This window comes from Mus musculus, chromosome 3 (assembly GCF_000001635.26).
Source record: "Mus musculus strain C57BL/6J chromosome 3, GRCm38.p6 C57BL/6J".
Classification (NCBI taxonomy): Eukaryota; Metazoa; Chordata; class Mammalia; order Rodentia; family Muridae; genus Mus; species Mus musculus.
In genome coordinates this window covers 103427125-103432262 of record NC_000069.6, presented here as the reverse complement: position 1 = coordinate 103432262, position 5138 = coordinate 103427125, and the positions used below count along the sequence as shown (strand labels likewise).

Sequence of the window (5138 nt, the reverse complement as noted above, 5' to 3'; positions counted from 1 at the left end):
TGTGAGTGAGGCTAGCCTGAACTACACAATGAGTCCCAGGCCAATTTGACGTTACAGAGTGAAAACTGTCTCCAAGACACAAACCCGGAGAGCTGGAGAGAGGGCTCAGCTGCAACTGTGCTTGCTGTCCAATCAAGAGGACCAGAGGTCAGATCCCAGCGCCCACGTCAGGCAACTCACCAATGCCTGTAACTCCAGGTCCGAGAGATCCGACACCCTCTTCTGGCCTTTATACATGTGTGCATGCATTCACATCCATGTATACATACATTAAATAAGACAAAAACTTAAACAACCCCACACACACAACAAAAAGTACATTGTGGGCCCTCTACTACTGGCTTGGCTCCTCTCTCAGATCTCTGTTTCTCATTCATCAGGAGTGAAGACCCCCCCTTTGTTTTTTTCAACCACTTCCAGTCCATCTACCCACCAATACATGCATATAACCATATGCCCACCCATCCATCCACCCACCCACTTATATATGAAGCTATTCATTTCCTCCATGAAATGTCCACCTATACATCCAACCATACATGCATACATATATCCCATAGCCATGTCTTCTTTGCCTCTGATATGCCTAGCATTGCTTTGTAAGTGCTAAAGATATAGTAAACAAAATGTACAACTCACTTATAAGAGTTCACATTCTAAATAAAATTGTAAAGAAAATATACAGTGTTGCATGAACATATAAGTGCTAAAGAAAAAAAAGTCAAAAGAGACAAGAGATTGGGAGCTTAGAGGCAGTGGCCACAGATGTATAGACAGTGGTCAGTTGGGGTTTTGTTGCAGGTGACACGTGCACAAAGGAGATGGATCTAGACTGGCAGGTGACAAAAGAGGAATAGATAAACTCAGTGAACAGCATGTGTGAAGGCTTGAGACAAAAGGGAGCCTGAGGCAGGAAGGAGTGAGCTGCAGACATTGCAGCGGAGACAATGTCTGAGCCCAATCAGGCAGGACCTGTTGGCTCCACATAGGAGGGTTGCGGTCTGAGTGAGAGGAGAATCCACGGGGAAAGAAGGATGATGTGATTCTGAGAGACCCAGGAGGGGAGAGGTGATGACTGGGAGCAGGGATCTTAGGAAATGACTGTTCCAGGAATGCAGGGGAGACAGGCTGAGGACACACACGCATCGCGGACAAAGTGGTGAGAGGTAACCAGTTAGTTTGTGTGATGGTTTATATATCCTTGGACCAGGGAGTGGCACCATCTGAAGGTGTGGCCTTGTTGGAATAGGTGTGACCTGGTTGGAATGGGTGTGTCACTGTGGGTGTGGGTATAAGATCCTCACCCTAGTTGCCTGGAAGTCAGTCTTCCACTAGCAGCCTTTGGATGAAGACATAGAACTCTCAGCTCCTCCTGTGCCATGTCTGCCTGGATACTGCCATGCTCCCACCTTGATGATAATGGACTGAACCTCTGAACCTGTAAGCCAGCCCCAATTAAATGTTGTGTTTTATAAGACTTGTCTTGGTCATGGTGTCTGTTCACAGCAGTAAAACCCTAACTAAGACAGTTTGTTTGCCTTAGGTAAAGCCTTGCTCAGTAGTTCTGGCTGCTGGGGAACTCACTCTGTAGCACAGACTGGCCTCCAACTCTTCAAGACATCCCTCTCTTAGCTGCCAGAGCAGTGGAGCTTAGGTGTGGACCGCCAGGGTATAGCTAGATATGTTTGTTTTGTTTGTTTGAGACAAGGACCTTAAAAATGCCAGGCATCAACGATGACCTGGAACTTCTGGTCCTTCTGGCTCCACCTCCTGAACCTGAGAGTGCAGATCTACCCCACACTAGACTTTATGCTGTGCTGGGGCTCAAACTCAGAGCCTCGGGCATGCTGGTTAAACACTCCAACTGAGCTACGTCTTCAGTCCCTGAATTCGTTTTTAAAGCAGAAAGTGTAGATCCTGATGATAATCAAGTGGAGGGGTGGAGAAAGACATATCCCTCAACTGGAGACTTCAGATAAGAGCCCTTTGCAAGCTAGGAAATATTCTGTTCCTTTCAGCTTCTGCCCTAAACCAACACCAATTTTCTAAATTTAGCCTTTCTTTTTTAACATTGCTTGAAGCATGCATTTCTTAAAAAGTAAGTATATTTGAAGTTTCCAAATACTTCAACAGTACATAAAATATATGATGTGTGCGATTGTGCAATGAATATCAATCTTTAAAAATCCTAGTTTCCCACAGAAATTCTATCAGCAAACTTAGAATTGCAATCCTGCTCCTCCTTCGTTGTCTGACTGAGGATTCATTTAAAGCCCCTGGCTTGCTTTCAAAAGCACCATAAACATTTTACATACCTACTCGTATATTACCAAAGCCATTTTGAATTCAGCCTACAGTAAAATTAATTACCATGTCATGAGTCTGCCACCTTTCAAGAGAAATCATAAATATTTACTCAGGCCTGATTCAATGTCACTTTGAAATGAAACAATATGGGCAGAAAATTTCATTGTATTACAGTGCTTTCTGAAGTTGGAAAGGGTCCATAGAAACACACCCATAAAGTTTTTAGAAGACTATTTTTCAATATATAGAGAAGGTAGTAAATCAATATTCATATCACTTCAGAAATCCAAAGACCCACGAAGCCCATATGCTCCTCTAGCTCCTCCTGGCTGGAGCAGTGGGCTGGCAGCCTCAGAGGCAGAAGCCCAGCCTGGGAGTGAGAAGCAGGAAGGCTTTGGGAGTCTGAAGGGAGGAGAAAGGGAGAAAGCCTCAAGAGAGGCAGGAAGTGAGGGTCTAACAGGGACTCACACAGGTGCCACAGCCTGAGAAACTAGGACCCTAATGCATCTGGTACCCAGCAGTCAAAGCCCAGCAGACAGCTGGGCCCAGAGGCAGGAAAGCACAGTAGACGGACAACCGGGTTCCCATCTAGCGCCACCATGTGGACATTTTGTGAACTGGCGAGGGATTTTTATTTTCTTTTTTTTTTTTTTTTTTTTTTTCCATTTTTTATTAGGTATTTAGCTCATTTACATTTCCAATGCTATACCAAAAGTCCCCCTTACCCACCCACCCCCACTCCCCTACCCACCCACTCCCCCCCTTTGGCCCTGGCGTTCCCCTGTACCGGGGCACACAAAGTCTGCGTGTCCAATGGGCCTCTCTTTCCAGTGATGGCCGACTAGGCCATCTTTTGATACATATGCAGCTAGAGTCAAGAGCTCAGGGGTACTGGTTAGTTCATAATGTTGTTCCACCTATAGGGTTGAAGATCCCTTTAGCTCCTTGGGTACTTTCTCTAGCTCCTCCATTGGGAGCCCTGTGATCCATCCATTAGCTGACTGTGAGCATCCACTTCTGTGTTTGCTAGGCCCCGGCATAGTCTCACAAGAGACAGCTACATCTGGGTCCTTTCAGTAAAATCTTGCTAGTGTATGCAATGGTGTCAGCATTTGGAAGCTGATTATGGGGTGGATCCCTGGATATGGCAGTCTCTACATGGTCCATCCTTTCATCTCAGCTCCATACTTTGTTTCTGTAACTCCTTCCATGGGTGTTTTGTTCCCACTTCTAAGGAGGGGCATAGTGTCCACACTTCAGTCTTCATTTTTCTTGAGTTTCATGTGTTTAGGAAATTGTATCTTATATCGTGGGTATCCTAGGTTTTGGGCTAGTATCCACTTATCAGTGAGTACATATTGTGTGAGTTCCTTTGTGATTGTGTTACCTCACTCAGGATGATGCTCTCCAGGTCCATCCATTTGGCTAGGAATTTCATAAATTCATTCTTTTTAATAGCTGAGTAGTACTCCATTGTGTAGATGTACCACATTTTCTGTATCCATTCCTCTGTTGAGGGGCATCTGGGTTCTTTCCAGTTTCTGGCTATTATAAATAAGGCTGCTATGAACATAGTGGAGCATGTGTCCTTCTTACCAGTTGGGGCTTCTTCTGGATATATGCCCAGGAGAGGTATTGCTGGATCCTCCGGTAGTACTATGTCCAATTTTCTGAGGAACCGCCAGACTGATTTCCAGAGTGGTTGTACAAGCCTGCAATCCCACCAACAATGGAGGAGTGTTCCTCTTTCTCCACATCCTCGCCAGCATCTGCTGTCACCTGAATTTTTGATCTTAGCCATTCTCACTGGTGTGAGGTGGAATCTCAGGGTTGTTTTGATTTGCATTTCCCTGATGATTAAGGATGTTGAACATTTTTTCAGGTGCTTCTCTGCCATTCGGTATTCCTCAGGTGAGAATTCTTTGTTCAGTTCTGAGCCCCATTTTTTAAGGGGGTTATTTGATTTTCTGAGGTCCACCTTCTTGAGTTCTTTATATATGTTGGATATTAGTCCCCTATCTGATTTAGGATAGGTAAAGATCCTTTCCCAGTCTGTTGGTGGTCTTTTTGTCTTATAGACAGTGTCTTTTGCCTTGCAGAAACTTTGGAGTTTCATTAGGTCCCATTTGTCAATTCTCAATCTTACAGTACAAGCCATTGCTGTTCTGTTCAGGAATTTTTCCCCTGTGCCCATATCTTCAAGGCTTTTCCCCACTTTCTCCTCTATAAGTTTCAGTGTCTCTGGTTTTATGTGAAGTTCCTTGATCCACTTAGATTTGACCTTAGTACAAGGAGATAAGTATGGATCGATTCGCATTCTTCTACATGATAACAACCAGTTGTGCCAGCACCAATTGTTGAAAATGCTGTCTTTCTTCCACTGGATGGTTTTGGCTCCCTTGTCGAAGATCAAAAAATATGGAACGCTTCACGAATTTGCGTGTCATCCTTGCGCAGGGGCCATGCTAATCTTCTCTGTATCGTTCCAATTTTAGTATATGTGCTGCCGAAGCGAGCACAGGATTTTTATTTTCTTAATTCATCCAAACTTCATCTCATCTCTCTGCATCACAATTTCCTCATCTCTCAAAAGACAGCTCCTTCTGGCTGGAGATGTAGTTCAGTTGGTAGAGTGCTTGCCTAGCACACACAAAGCTCTAGGTTCAATCTCCGACGTGCAGAAACCAGCCATGGTGTGCACGCCTGTAATCCTAGCACTCAAGAGGAGGAGACCAGAGAATTGGAAGTTCAAGGTTCTCCTCAGCAAACTTACTACACAGTGAGTGCCCGGCAGCCTGGAGTAGGTGAGGATGTGGTGAAAATTCAATGTA

General features: G+C 44.7%; 1 non-coding gene across 1 annotated transcript; it reads right to left on the bottom strand.

The window, feature by feature from the left end:
• Positions 1-4719: 4719 nt before the first annotated feature.
• Positions 4720-4826, bottom strand: Gm25869. Its single transcript, XR_003954844.1, has one exon. It is a non-coding gene; the product is annotated as a U6 spliceosomal RNA (small nuclear RNA).
• Positions 4827-5138: the final 312 nt, after the last annotated feature.